Consider the following 15673-nt stretch of genomic DNA (forward strand, 5'->3'; position numbering starts at 1 on the left):
TTATTGCGGTTTTTTTTAAAGCAGAAGGCCTGATAAATTTTGTTCCCTGTTAGTTGAGAATTCCTTTAGTATTTACATACTATTATTGCTTGTAACTGTGAAGATGCCAAATACTCAGAATTTACACATTGCTTTTAATACATTTCAATCTTTTTTCTAGTTTGACATTGTGAATTTTATCTAGGCCTAACTAAAATATATTTTTCAATACTTTCCTTTTAATTGTATGATGTTTCTCATATTAATAAAATACTAGTTAAGAAAAATTATACCTGGAACATGAGAATGATTGTATAAATTGTATGTAAATGTTTTTCCATTTGACAGCATTAAAAAGATTTCAGCATCAGACACAAAGTTTGACTTTACTAAGGAGGAGTCTGAGTCCAGTTCAGGTTTCACCACTTATTAGCAGTGTGACTTGAAGCATGTTATTTAACGTGTTTATGTTTCTGTTTCCTTTTCTGTAAAATGGGAATGATGATATAACATCGGGAACTTGAATGCTTCGCAAGGCTGGCAGTACTAAAGAAGATGATTCTCATGAAGTGCCAGCTTTTTGAGAAGGATCATCACTTTTCCAATCTGGCATTCTCAAAGTACACAGCATGTAGTATTTATTAAGGTACTTCCTACAAAGTAATAGTATTGGCTTCTAGAAGAAGATGCAAGTGAGTTTTGTTCACTCCAAAACCACTTTTCAAAAAGCATGGAAATTTAATATCACAAGTGTTATATAAAGTACATTGTCTCTACACACAAAAACAACTGATTAGCAGTGCTTCTCTCTGGAGGGATTGTCTTTGCTTACCTTGTGTTTTCCAGATTCGTGCAGGAAACTTTACACAATCATCAAATATAGATACTACATGCTGTATAATGTAAATACACTAAGCTTTAATGAAGCTATGGGCAAACTATTCCCCTTCCTATTCACTATCTACTCCAAAACTGACTTTTTTAAAGCAGCTTGCAACTATTATTTTTGTAGAATAAGTTCATCAATATGTATCAAATGAAAACATGAGAGTTTAAGGTATACAGTTTATGCAAAGGATGAAAAGCTTTTGGGGTGCAGCGTTTCACTTTCTGTATGCTGGGTACAAACCTTTTACACACAGGCCTCATTTAACTCTCAACAGCCTTGAAGGTTTTAGATGAAGAAACCATTCATTAAGCAAACCCAATGGTTAATTTACCCTGGATAGGCAGGCTGGCAAGTGGCAGCGGCAGGATGACTCACCCCCACCCCAAATGAGCCCGTTATTTGTTCCACAATGCAGCTGCTTATTAACCAATAATGAAGAGAGACAATGTTGAATAATAAATGCTGAATTGATGCAAAAGCAGTATAGTATTAAGTACTTGTATTTGATGGAATATTAAATATTGTCTCTAAGAGATATAAATCTTCATTTGAATGAAGTTTGCAGGAAACTATCCTACTTTGAAAACAAAGAATGGCATCTTGAATTTGATGATTTGATCTTGGTGTTTTTTCCAACACGGCAGAAAAAGCCAGTGGTGATTTTTGATGACATAAGTGTGAACAGTGTGGCTTAATATTTCATCCCTCCAAGTACCTGAAAATTATTTTTTAAATATTGAAACATTCTTAGAGGACAAAGTAATCTACCATCTCCAAGTGCAAAAATCACAGCGCACATTCAAAATTTTTCCAAAGCAGTTGACCTAAAATTAGTAATATTGCTGTATTATGTTCAAGAGTTCTGACATTTAACACCTTTCCCTAAAGTTGTTAAAAACATATTTTTAAGTTTTTCATAAGTTTCCATTTTACCAGTTTCAACTTTGTGTAGAATAGTCATTATTCTTACAAAGATTTAGTGTCTTCCCTAAAAACTGATCATTTTTATAATCTTCTAGTACATTTAGTCCCCTTGCTGCCAGACTTGGGTTCTTACATTAATATCTGACTTCAGTGTCGTCACCTCTGTAAGTGGCTTTGTCTCCCCTCCCAATTTCCTAACAGTTGACCTCACACCTGAGTCCAGGGGATTTCAAACTGTTCAGAGCAGCTTCTCTGGAAGGGTGGGACTGGAGCTCCCTATCTGTGTTCCACGAGAGCAATTGTGCTCCTGTTTGTTTACAAACTGCCTTTCCAAGTTAGCTTTGGTTTGCATCAAAACGTTTCCCAGCCAAAAATAATGGATCCCTTCTCACACCAGATGCCATCATTGTGTCCTTCCCTTACACACACAGCTGTTCTCTGTACCAGCAGGCTGACTTTGGGCAGAATACAATGCTGAGAAAGAAAGGAAAGGAAAAAATCCCAGTGAGCCAGGAGGGCTTCTAGCGTCCTGGTTAAAGGGCAGCGTTCAGTAGGCCAGTCAGTCTGCAGTGCTAATGACAAAGGCCATATAAGCAGGTGCTGACCAGCAGTTTGGCAAGCAGCACAAAACTGGATCATCACATCACCTTTGTCATTCAAGATGTGGCTTCCTGACAGGTGTTATTAACAGAGCGACACACTGTCTGATACCTTCCCATTTGAATCAGTTATTGATAACCAGTTATGAAGTTTCTAAAGGCCTGATTTCACATTTCAGTGTCCCCTGACCTAGCCGCGCCCTAGGAGGTGAACAGCTGCGGGCCGGGCAGTGGCGTTCCCCCAGCGAGGCACGGTGCGCTTGCTGGGGACGCCAGGTGGGCAGCGTACGGGGCGGGGGGGTGGAAAGGGCAGCTGTCTGTCATGTGGCCTCCCTGGAAGCGCAGCTGTGCGGAAGGCCAAACCCCCTCAGAGGCGCTTTTATAAGCATGACAGGAGCCAGAGGGGGTACTGCAGTGAATCCGCCGGCTAAGGCGCCTAGCTGAGATGCCCCCAACATCCATCTCATCGGCCAGCTTTGCCCGCACACATGGAATGCTTCCTAGCCGAGAGTCCCTCCGTCCTGGACAGCACCTAGAGGGCACTGCCAATGTGCACCGCCAACGCCCTTTCTGACAGAGGTTTTCTTCGGCGGTAAGGCTTGCAGACTTGCCTTACTGGTGTGGGAGCCGTTCTCGCTGTGACAGCCGACCCTTGACATGTCGGTGTCAATGACATCATCTTCATGTCCTGGACTCTTCTTGGCAGCATGTGACCAATGTGGGTGACCAACGTGGGTGACCATGCTCAAGCTGGGGCTGGCCAGCAGAGAGGGCTGAAGATAACACTGATTTTGCCCATGGACTGGAAAGAACGTCACCAAATAATGTAGTAAGGAAGCATGAACAGGTCCGTTCACACTGTCCTGCTCTGCTGAGCTGCACAGCCAGCCGCCTGCTGGTGGGAGGAAAGGATGCCTGTTTTCAGGAGGGCCTCATGGGCCCCTGGCCCCTCACACTGCCTCTTTAAAGGGAGCCCGGTAGGGCTGCCTGCACTGCGTGGGAACTCTCTGACCAGATGCCCAAGGGCCTGGGGTCACCAGCCAGCCTAGAGTCAAAGCTCCATGGGCCTCTCTCCAAAAATGCAATCCGAGAGGGGACAGAGGGCCCTGACAGGACCGACGGGCAGGTGCAGGACCTGCTCAGGGTCTCACGGCAGGTCCAAGAGGCTACACTGTGTGCCCCAAGTCAGTGCTGCGGCCTGCACGTGCCTGGGCCCCTTCCGTGGGAGGGCTGCGGGTCTCTGGAGTCCCCTTTAGGAACTGGTTATGCGGCCCCTGACGGACGAGGACTCAGAGAAGCCCTGTGCCCGTTGGTACAGAGAGCAGTGAACTTGGCAGGTCCTCCAGGTTCTCATGTCTGAGTCCAGGGTTCCTCAGGCCACTCTTTGCCATCCTAGATGACCAGCAGGGAGCTGGGGAGAAACGGAGCAGTGGTAGGACTCCTGCCCTCCACACCGCCTTGAGCTCAACCAGCTTCTTAAGCACAGGGCCCAGGAGCTCAGGGCACAGGTACCGCCTGTTGCAGAAGAACTAGAAAAGCACCTCCTGGAAGCCCTGCACAGACAGCTTCCATCCACAGAACTTATTCGCAAACACGAGGGGCCCTCTGCCTGCACGCCGCCCGCACGCACCAGTGACCGCAGAGGTGCTCTGGGTGGCCTTCGCAGATCTGGCTGGCTGCCCTCTCCTCCGAAGCATCGTCACCATGCTGGCACCTACCCACCTTGAGGTCCAGGACACAAGGCGCCTTGGATCGGGAAGTCAGGTCTCCCAGTAAGACAAGCCTGTACTGGCTCCAGAATTTTGCATTCTCCTTCATTCTCTGTCACTATTGCTGGGTACACTTCACACCCCAAGAGTTAAGGTTTAAGCTGGGCACTTACATTCACATTTTTCTCTACACAGTAGTACAAGACTTCAGATTTCTTTAGCCACTCAAATTCTCCCAACTAACTGCTAACGGCAGGAAGCTTCTTGATAGAGCTGTGATCCTACCAAGAAGACGCAGCACGCGACGAAGAGGGCATTTTCCCTGGATCGGAAGCCCTGCTTCTGCAGCTTTCTCAGCTCTTCGAGCCTCTGTTTTCTCATGCGTGAACTCTGTGTTCTCAGTACTATGTGCCATAGGGGTACTTGTGAGCGTTAAACAAGGTAACCCAGTGAAGACCTGAGCACAGGCAGGGTTATGTTTACTGTAACACCAACAGGGTTATTACATGAGAGAAAAGAAAAGTGTAGTGGGCTGAGTGGTGGCCCCACCAAAAAGATATTTGTGCCTTCTGACCCCCAAAACCTGTGACTGTGACCTTATTTGGGAAAGGGATCTTAGCAGATGTGATTAAGTTAAGGATCTGGACACGAGGTCATCCTGGATTGGGCTGTAAATCCAATGACAGGTGTATTTATAAGAGATGAAAGAGAAGACACGGACACAGACGAGGCCATGTGAAGATCGAGGCAGGCACTGGAGGGGTGCAGCCACAGAAAAAGGAACGTCTGGAGCCCCCAGATGCCGAGGAGGCAGGAAGGATTGATTCTCCCCTAGGACCTTCCAAGGAAGCATGGCCCTGCGAAGACCTTAATTTCCGACTTCTAATACTAAACCTAGGTTTCTGGCCTCCTGAACCAATAAACAATACATTTCCGTTGTTTTTAGCTGTCAAACTACTGGTAATTGGTGACGACAGCCCTTGGAAACTAATACAGAAGGCAGCTCACAGGTGAGCCAGCCCTCAACCTGCCTTGGGCCGGAGATGAAACAGTAGGCCGACCAGACCTGAGCTCAACCCGCTTCCTTTCCCGGAAGCCTTCCTGTGACTCCAGCTCCTTGCAGTCTCTCGCGCCCCCTGCTGGCCCAAAGGAAGAAGTGCGCCCCCTCCAGTCCCAGAGTTGTGTGATCTCAGAGGAAACCTCAGAACCCAGGGAATCTCATGTTTCAGAGAGAAATACTTTTGTAAGAAAAAAACATTAAGATGTGGTCACACCAAGTTATAGCCAAATTATACTGTGGTCTATCGTGCAGAGGTTAGTGGGAGAATTGAGTTGTCAGGAGGTACATGGTTAAATAGGTCTACTCCTGTAGTCAATAAAATATTCATGTTGTGAGGGGCAATTTGGTTTCAGCAAAATATCATTCCTTATATTAAATCAACATCGTAAATTTTAAAAAAAAGAAAAGAAAGAAAAAAACATAAAATAGTGCGTTCTTCCCCCTATGTTGACAAACAGTGAAGAGCTGAGCCTTGTCCTGACATCTCCTGCTAGAAGACCCTATGCCCTCTCATCTGTCTTGGTAAATTCAACTCCAACTTCATGACCCACCCAACAACTTTCCCCCCGGATTCCTTGACTTCCTCATCAGCAGAGACCATTTTTTGTAACCCAACCACACACCTCCCTGGAGCTGCTCTGACCTCATCACCAGGAAAATTAACTTAAACCTTCACCTCTCAGGTCGCAAACACCTGTCCCTTCAGCTCACCTCCTCCTGCATCCCTTCAGCAGTAACTGTTCTGCCTAATCAATACCACCAGCCCCTCTCCTGACTTCGCTTACTGTCTTGTCTAACCTGGATGCTTTGGTTCGTCTTCCCATCCCTCTTGCAAACACCAACAACTCCCGTGATCCACTCTCCCTCCATCTTCTTTCAGCTGTCTGAACTCCAGCCTCACCACGTCCCACACATGCTCTTTTTCTACACAAACCCTCATTTTTCCTCCTGCCACCCTCCCTCAGCCATCACAGCCACATCACTAACCCCCAAATTGTCCTTGTTCCCTGTCACAGTGGAGGACATGACTCAGTCCCATCTAATCCCTCCACATATACTCTGAGTCCCATCCCCTTTTTTTCTTCTCCAAATTCCATTTCTTTGTTTATTCCCCTCTTTCCTACATTACCAATATCTCTTTTAGTAATGTATTATTCTGGTTGGCATACAAGCCTGTGGTCAGGGCCAGCTTCATGGGTGCGGATCTCTCAGTCACATGGGACCCTGTGTTTGGCTTAATGCTCTGCTCTCACCATGGCAAGATTCTTAGTAATTTTTGAATGCGATGTGAATCCTGCCTCCTGTAGTATCTTGATGTTCCCTTGCTTCCCTCTCTGAATTGCCCAAAGAGTAGCCTGGTGTGAACCATCTCTGCTTCTTCACTTTCATTATCTCTTAAAGTGTTCAAACCCCAACACTTTCTACCTGAAACTATCCCATCATAGTTACCAGTAGCCTCTATTTGGTCAAATTCAATGAACACTTTTCTGTTGTCATCCCTGAAGACTGCCTCTAAATGGGACCCTTTCTTTCTTCTCCATCCTAGCACCCTATTGATTATTTTCCTAGCTCTTTTCTCAAATTATCAGCATAGAACTGCTAGTGTATTTTTTTATCTCTTACTAGACTCTAAGCTTGAAGGACAGGATCATGCAAGCCTGACATGTGGAGGCTTAGTGAGTGAGTGAGTGTGCAAGAACCAAAGATTTGATCAAACCAAAGAGAGTTCAAATGATGGATAATGCATACACTCAGTAGGGAAAATTTTAAAAGCCAGAAAGATCTGATGGGCTGAGAGAAAAAGGGGGACCAAAACCTGGAAAACGTGGAGAGGGAAGTGAGCAGATGTAAAAGGATTGCACACACAGAGCTGGACACGTGCATCTGCTTCCAGAGGGTGGATTGCTGAAGTTTAAGATTTCCAAGATGGTCCTCAAGAGTTCTAAGTCCTGACTAGTTCTGGGGGTGGTGCTGAGGGGGGTGGTTTAGGTAAACTAAAATGAAAGCCGCCAGAATGGAGGAGATCCGAGGAAGTGACCTGAGGCTGCTGGATAAGTTGCTTCCATGAACACGCAAGCAATCGGATTGATAATAGAAGCTGGAGATGAAAGGAAGACTTCACCAACATCTTCAGCAAATAATGACCAACACTTACAATGTGCCTACTATGTGCCAGATACTGCTCTACATGCTTTACATATATCATGATGTAACTCCGGGGAGAGGAAATCCCAGGGCAAAAATACCTCTAAAAACAAAATCAGTCCAAGGGAGAAATAAAGTTTAAAACCTGTTTATTGCTTACAAACTGCGGTCCGGGGCCATCTCTCTTTCCTACTCCTGGCAGAAGCAAACCAGCCCTCCCCCTAACCTCTCAGGTTCAGGTAAGCCCTTGGTTGCCCAGATAATTACCCACTGATACGAAGATGAACTGCTCTCCACCCCTGTGGAATGCCTATTGATATGCAGATGCACTAAAGCCAGGCAAGGTATTCTGGAAATATTACAATTTTACCCATGTATGTCCTTTCTGTTGGCCCTGTGAAGCATACAATTACTATTATCCCCATTTTATAGATGAGGAAATTGAGACAAGAAAGGAACAACAAAGCCAAACAGCTAGCAAACAGTAGAACTGATCTAGGAATCCAAGCTGTTTGGCTCCAGAGACTACCTGCCTCTTGTTTAAATGACAAGAGGATTCCAGGCAGAAAGGAGAGTTTGTTGTCAAAAGAAGAGGAAGGCTGAATCCAGACCGCGATGGGCTTTGTATTTCGTTCTAGGTTTTGTAATCATCGTCTTGGCAACTGGCCGACCTTGAAGGTCAGGTGCAGGAGTCGGACGGAATGCATTACCATTCATTCACCCAGCTGCAGAGAGCGGCAAGAACGGCCAGCGCAGGCAGGCCAGCTCTCGGGCGCCTGCAGCCATGGGGGCCTAGGGGGCAGGGCACCCACAACTCTGGCTCCGAAAGGAAATGGGACAGGTGGCAGTGTTGGCAAGGCAAGCCGGCAACGGGGCACACCGTGGAGGAGCAAGCGGGGTGGGCCGCCCCGTGGGCCGCCCCCCTCCCCAGGGACACTAGGAGCCCGAGCCCACCCCCCGGCCACAGCTGAAACTCACCCAACCCTTAGGGGGGGCTCAGGCCTGGTCACCAGGAGATGGCCTGCTATGGATAAAACCAGCCTATATCACGAAAGGGGAGTTGCGCCGTGAAAAACGCAGGCGGGACCCGGCGGAGAACCTGCGTGGGGACAGTGTGAGGACCGGGGGGCGGGGCAGGTCTGCGGGCTGCCCGGGGCCCGGGTTTCCCCGCGGGTGGTGCGAGCGCGGTGGCCGGCAGGGGGCAGCAGAGGCCCGCGGCGGTCCCGGGCTCTGGGTCCGGCGGCCCTCACCTCCCCTTGCCCGCGGGAAGGACGCAGGGGGAAGCAGTTCGCGTTCCGACGAGCCTGGAGTCCCGCCCGGCCCGGGCGTCTCCGTCCGCGGGGGCTTTCGGCCGCGGCGGGAAGGGGGCCGCCGGGGAGGGGCTGCGGCGCGGCCCGGCGCGGCGGGGCCTGGACCCCGAGGGCCGCGCGCCTTCGCTCCCGCCCTCCCACTGCCACGCCCCGAAGGGAGAGGGGAGGCCCCGAGCGCCGCGGCCGGGCATGGCGTGGCCGCACGACCTCCCCCGAGGAGAGGGGCCCACCGGCCCTGCTGGGAAGGCCCAGGGCACGGGAGTGGGGAGCCCGCAGTTCCCCCTGAGCTCCACGCCTGCCCCCCAGCAAGGGACCCGGACCACTGCCTGCCTGGGGGCCTCGGGACTGAGCCTCCCAGAATCGGGTGTCAGTCATGAACGAAGGCCCTTAGTCTCTCCCAGCCTAGTTAGTTGGTTCGTTGTTTTTAATGATGTTTTAAATTATTTTTAATTGCAGTAAAATATACATAAAATTTACCATCTTAGCCATTTTAAGTGTAAAGGGCAGTAGTGTTAAGTGCGTTCACATGGTTGCCACTCCAGAGTTTTTATTTGTGGTTTTTTCATGTACAGAACCTGAGGCACACGGATCCAGGGAATCTCAAAGGAAAAGCAGAGACCTGGAGAAAGATTTTGCTCAGAGAAATACAGGAAGAATTCCAAGGTGGGTGTGAGAGGTTTCTCAGGCCATTGTGCACCTATGAATTTTCCAGCACCTCAGCCCTGGGAGGCAGGGGCTGTTACATCCTGTACATCCTCCCCCAGGCCTTCCCGGAACACTGGCCACACCCAGCCTGCTGCCCATCTGGAAGGGGTAGTGAGTGCCCCAGCCCACATTCAGAAACAGGACACAGGCTCTTACAAACCCTCTCAAATATCACTTTGAGCATTATCTGTATGTTATGTAAGTGGTAAATGATAAGTAGTTAAGACCAAAAAGACCATAAGCAGTAAAATGCATTAAATATTTGGCCTATGATGAGCTACAAAGCTGAGCAGGACATAACTTGAACCCTAATAATATAATGGCTATGCACCTACTCCGAACCTGCCTGTCCTAAGGACTTTCCTCATTCAGGCCTTTGTGATGGAGGTGCTGTTATTAGGCCCATTTTACACCAGAGGAAACTGAAGTAGGTGGTGGGGAAGGATAGCTGACTTGCCAAAGTCACAGAGGAAGTAACTGGGGGAGCCTGGATTTGGACCAGAAGGCTGGCTCCAGTGACCTGGGCTAAGGATGCCTTGAGTCAGGGTGCCAAAGTGCAGCGCCAATGGACTGGGGGCTCCTGTCCACAGGAGCCCAAGCCGTGGGAGAGTGACTTCCCCATCTTTGAACAATGTCAGAGTCACCAGCCCTGATGAGCCAGAATTGTCCAAAGTCTGTCCATTTTGATTCGTAAATTTCCACATAGAAACTTGAAGAAGAATATTCACAACCATGGGGGCATTTACATGCATGCTCACCAGCCAGCCACCTCTTTCCGCCACATACCCTCTGTTTTGGCCTTAGTGCCCCCCTGCCAAAAAACAATGTCTCCAAAGGACCTGCAAAAATCCAGAATGTTCTAACACTCCAACATGTCTTGGGAACAAGCTGCCTGGGAAAGACCTTCCTCCGCCTGTCCCTTCTTCATTCTTGACTTTAAAGCACTTTAACCTGAGAGCACCTGGCTTGCAGGAAGCCCAGAAAGGTTGTGTTATCTTGATCCAAAAGGGCAAGGGGGAAAAGTAGAACAGGAAATAGGGAATGATTTTCTATTTTCCTGTACTTCATTTTTTAAAATGCATTTTAGCTGTTCTATTCCAAGCTAACTATAGGTAGAAAAAAAAAAGGTTTGAAAATAATGTTATTTCAGGTGCACCAGGCAGCTAAGCAGATGGTGATTTTAGCTAACCTCTCCTTTTCTCTATCTCCTCTTCCCCCTCAACCTGTACCTACCACATTGTCACTGGCGGCGGGGTGTGGAGAATGATCCAGCAGCTACTGTTAATTGGTGACAACCCACATCTATTTATTTCGCATCACCTGGCTATACTTACAATACAAAAAATAGAGCCTTCAGTGCCCAGGGGCTGATCAATTGGTAGCTGAGGCATTTATGCACACAGACACTTGCCTTTTTCCCTTTGTTATGTGTTCATTATTTTTCATCATGAAGGCCTACTTTCATATAAGTGGGTGATATTTGAATGTACTTGGAGAGGTAAGTGTTCCAACAGAGATTGGATACGAGAAAAAACAAAACCCAAACAACAAAAGGCACAGAGCATATGGAGCCAGCCCTGCCTGCTGCCTCTGTGGGCCAGTCTGCATCGGATCTGTTCAGGGTTTGTTGCGCTGTGTTCTCCACCTTGTCAGCGCTCACACCGCCAAAGGCGGCTGCCTTCCGTGGCTCTTCGAATTTTCACAGTCCCTTGTCCCAGTTAGAAGCACATACAAATTAGCTCTCGCTTGCACGCTGTCAGCCCTCCTAACCACGGAACGGGTGCCCCTCTCTCCTGCACCGCATCTGCCGTGGCTCTGCCACATGGTGCCTCCCATGAGCTTTCTCATCCCAGTAATTATCAGTTAAAATGAACTGTTTCTGGCTCTTATCAGCAGAGTCTAGGAGATGAGAGAGGCTTTGTAGAGAAAACAGGATATGAATTCTGTTTTGGGGGGCTGTCATTCTCTTGGGATTTCTCTCCTCCCATCCTGTTGGACCAGCTTAAATGGCCGTTTCAGTTTCTTTAAACCAGGGTTTCTCAGTCTTGGCCCTATTGAAATTTGGGGGTTGTTGGGAGCTGTCCTGTGAATTGCAGGACATTTTAGCAGCATCCCAGACCTCGGCCTACTAGATGCCACCAGCACCACCCTCTTGCTCCACGGTTTAGGTTGTTATTTGTGACAACTAAGAATGTCTCCAAGCATTGTGAAATGTCCTCTGGAGACAAAATGACCACCTTCCCATTGAGAGCTGCTCATCTAGTGGTTAGAAGCCAGATGTTGCAAAATATCTACAATTCACACGACCACCCCTACAGTAAAGGATTGCCTGGCCCTAGAGGTCAACAGCCCTGAGAAACCCTGCCTGGCCATTTGCTCAGCAGCAGCCACGCCTTCTGGGTTTGCAGCCTAACAAGTTCCTACCTGATACACCCCCCCATGAAGATTTGTCTCCCTAATGCAATGAAAAGACTGAAAGAGTTCTGTAAGAAGTTAGAGCCCTGGAAAAGGCAAGTATGCTTATCCTAAACGTGGGGCTAGCCAAAACCTCACAGACAGACCGCTCCTCTTCAGGGGGAAAGGAGAGCGGGAAATCAAGGCTGCGGGGAACCCACCAGCAGAGCCCAGGGAGTGTGGTCACTGTGACCTCAGTGCTGACCCCCCGGGGACCATGGCTCATGGAATCTCTCATTGGAGACTTCAAAGGATAAAAGGGCAGCAGTTAGTCAGGATGCTTGGGGCCTGCTTGGCTCATGCTGCAATGCCCAGAGTCAGAGGCACCCAGGTGCTCACGGGCCAGATCATGTCCCAGAATCCACCACAAGACCTGAGAACTGGACAGACGATTCAGGACCAGGGCCATCTGGTTAGGTTCAGGGACCCGTGGATGCCACATCATTGTCTTTCCTCCCTGGGGGAGGTGGCGTGGCGTCCACTCCGTTTGAATGGCACCCATGAGGGGGGTTTGTAATTGTGAAGGCAATTTGAACTTGTCTCTGGGGAGAGCTCTTACCTTGAAACTGATTCTATTGAAAAGCAGAAGGAAATGATTATCTTTGGGGTATGTGGCTCGCGTCAGGACTCCTGTTGCTAATTCAAAGCCAGAAACAGTCTCATCAGAGACGGTCAAAAAGAACTCAATGTGCTTTGGTTGTTATGAAATCCATTTTCCATTCCCCATGACTGCTGTGGCCAAGGGCCTCTTCCTGTCAACCCATGTGGCCTGCCCAAGTGGTAGCTGGACTTTAAAGGACTTCCTGTGCTTTCTGGAGGAAGAAGTCTGTGCTGCTCCAAGGTCTCAGCACCCCTGACTCAGGACCGTCCCAGGAATGACCTCCCTTGTCACTGTGATGGGGAACATGTCAACAGGCAGAGCTCTCATTTGCGCATGTCAGAACTCCAGTGGGCAACGCATAGGCGAAACATTCCCTAGTCCTCGGATTTAGAGAAATGGACATTATGGGAAGATTTCCATATTACAGAAGTTCCTCCTTGCAAGGCCGTTTAGTCTCTCTGCACTGATTTCCCAGAGTGGGAGGCAGGATAATGGCCTCCAAAGCAGTCTACATCCTAACCCCAGAACCTTGCAGAGGTTACATCATATGGCAAATGGACTGTGCAGACTAAGTAATAGTCTTGTGGTGGGAGATAATCCTGCAGTGCTGGGTGGGCCCTTGTCATCACGGCCTTATAACAGGAAGGGAGGGAGGGCTAGGGATGAAGGAGAAGGCGAGGTGATGACAGAGGCAGAGACTGGAGGGATGCTCTTTAGAATGGAGGAAGAGGCGCTGGGGCCAGGAACACAGGCGGCCAAGGAGACGGCTCTTCCCCCGCCCAAAGCCCCCTGCAAGCCCGTCTGGTGGCCCTTCCAGCACTCCTCTCTGTGTCTTACCCTTAAGGTCCCCCGGATACTTCAGCCAATTTCACGTGTATACTCGGGTGGAGAGGAGGAGAACGGACCATGTGAGCCCTACAACTCTCCTCCCTAATGTGCTGCTTAGGGACTAATCTAGAATTATTTTTCAGTTTTATTCCTTACTGCCTTGGGACAAATACGGAGTCTCCCTTACCTAGAACTTACAGTGGAAAAACCTGGTGGCTTAGGAGGGAGCTTTACTACTGTCCACTTGAGGGGGATGGGGGATTGTAAGAACTTGCCTTATCCTGACTCTCCAGCCATATTATTCAGATAAATGTTTTGCCAGAGTTCCCGTTTCTGGTCATTTGCTTCCGGGCGATTTTGTGAGGATTCGCAAGAGCATTTGGAAAGAACTCTTTGAACTTCTACATAAATAAAATATCTCAGAGCTGAAAATCTGGATACCTTGTACTGAGTCCTTGTAAAATCCCGAAGCACTTAAAAATTTGTGTTGCTTTCAGGTAACAGCTGTTAGTTCCATATGTATTAGGAACATTGATACAGGACACTTAACGGTGTGCCAGGCAGTGAGTTACGCTTGTTCTGTATGTGCTCTCGTTGATTTGGGGAGTGAAAGATCATCTGGGACCTGGTCTTCGGAGTCCCTGGCAGGGAAACAAAGCCTAGAGTGTGTGACTGCATCCGTCCTGATGTCACCAACTGTGGGAGGAGCCCCCTAAGCAGTGCCTGGCACTGGGGTCAGGGGGGACCTCAGTGATACACATGGAGGGCATTTCTTTTAATTGCAGCAAAGTGAGAGGAGCTGTCACTGGAGAGACGGAGCTTGGGTCAGAGAAGCAGAAATTGATGATATTGGTAATGAAGGGTTCTCTGCTCTTCTGGTAATTTACAGATTTTTTGAAAATCCAAATGTTGGACAATGGCTGGAATCAATTCCTGAAATTAAGGCTTTCCTTCACGGATCTCTACTCCTCCGGCCTGCTGCTGCTTTCCCAAATAAGCACAGTGCCAGGGGATTAAGATACTGATGACTTGGAGGTCTGTTTGGAAGCTGTTTTCTGAGTATTATTTCTCTTACCCAGAGTACCACAGCGAATGCTGTCAAGCACTTCTCAGAAGTACATTTATGGTTTGGCTCATTTTCTGAGAAAAGGACAGGAGAGAAGAGGGAGTTTCGACTGTGGGAAACTAGAGTAGTAAATAAGCAGAGAATAACAACGCGTGTATTTATTCTTCAGTTAGGGTTTAGAGGAGTCTTTGCATGTTAGTAGCCACCAGGTGGCACTGTTATTCTCTAAAAATACTACTGGGGTGTGGTGGGGTGTGAGAGACAACTGCCCTCTCATCCACCCACTGCTACTTAGTCCCTGACTCTCCACCATTCACCCCCACCACCCTCTCAGTCAACCCATTCTTGGTCAAAAAGTAGCGAAGAGTACAACACCCAGCAGAGATCGTAAAACAAATACCAAATCAAAGGTGCTTCCCAGGACAGGGTGGGCAGAACCTCCTGCCTCTCTCCTTTGGTACCCCTTCTCCCCCTCTCTTGTCTGCACCCCCACTGCTCGTCAACCCCAGAGAAGTGGGGCTTTATTGCTTCCCTGGAAGACGGCACCATCACTGTAGGGATCGCCTTCTTGTAAGCATTGTCCTTTGAAAAGAGGGCTCTAAAAAGACTAAAGACCTCAGAGAATGATTCTTTAATATTGACCCTTCAGGCACATTTCCTATTAGACCATGTGAATCCAATACCTTCCCTTCCACTAAAATCACACCAGTGTGGGACCTCCATCTTTATGTGAAGAAGTTCTCGGGGCCTTCAAACTCCAGTCTTGCGGGAGGCCCTGGGCAGGACTGCAAGCCCTCCGAAGGAGCTGCAAAACATGGCTCTTCATTGACTTTGTTCTCTCTCCACCTGCTTCCTAGGCGGTTCAGCCACCATCTGCCAAAGGACTGCCTCCAGTCCACTCAAATGCTTGGACAGAGTGGGCTGCTCTCATTTCCCAGGACTCAGGTCAGCAAACCATTGGTGATTCGGTCATGATGCAGTGCAGGCATGGCTGCTTTGGAAGGAGCTTATGTGTTGCTGAGCACTTGGGGTTCGAATCCAGACTGCACCATCGACCTGACAAGGTGACCGTAGGCAAGTTATTGAACCTGCCTGAGCTTCCATCTCAGTGAGTCAAGGTGAGTTGTCCTTGTGCAGTAGCTTCCTGTGAGCCATGGAAATAACACAGGCACATTCCCAGGGCCCAGAGGTCACAGACAGAGTTACTGTTGCTTCCAGGCACTGGGCACTGAGCTCCATGCTCAACACACATGCATTACCTTAATCCCCACAACCATCTGCCGAAGCTGCAGGTGAACTAAGGGAGGTTCAGTGCAGCGCGGCCATGGAAGGGTCGGGAAAGCTGTGCTGGCCACCACAAGAAAGGCTCTGGTCTGCGGTCCCATTCCTCCCTGTGCGCATGAA

General features: G+C 48.7%; 1 protein-coding gene across 1 annotated transcript in view; it reads left to right on the forward strand.

Moving 5' to 3' along the window:
- Positions 1-8590: 8590 nt before the first annotated feature.
- ZNF532 (zinc finger protein 532) overlaps positions 8591-15673 on the forward strand; it is a 171769-nt gene continuing 164686 nt past the window's right edge. The window contains exons 1-3 of the mRNA XM_073213151.1: positions 8591-9028; positions 9188-9278; positions 15127-15387. The gene's annotated coding sequence lies outside the window, so the exon portion shown is untranslated. The remainder of the gene's footprint in view (positions 9029-9187; positions 9279-15126; positions 15388-15673) is intronic.

Source organism: Manis javanica, chromosome 9 (genome assembly GCF_040802235.1).
Source record: "Manis javanica isolate MJ-LG chromosome 9, MJ_LKY, whole genome shotgun sequence".
NCBI lineage: Eukaryota > Metazoa > Chordata > Mammalia > Pholidota > Manidae > Manis > Manis javanica.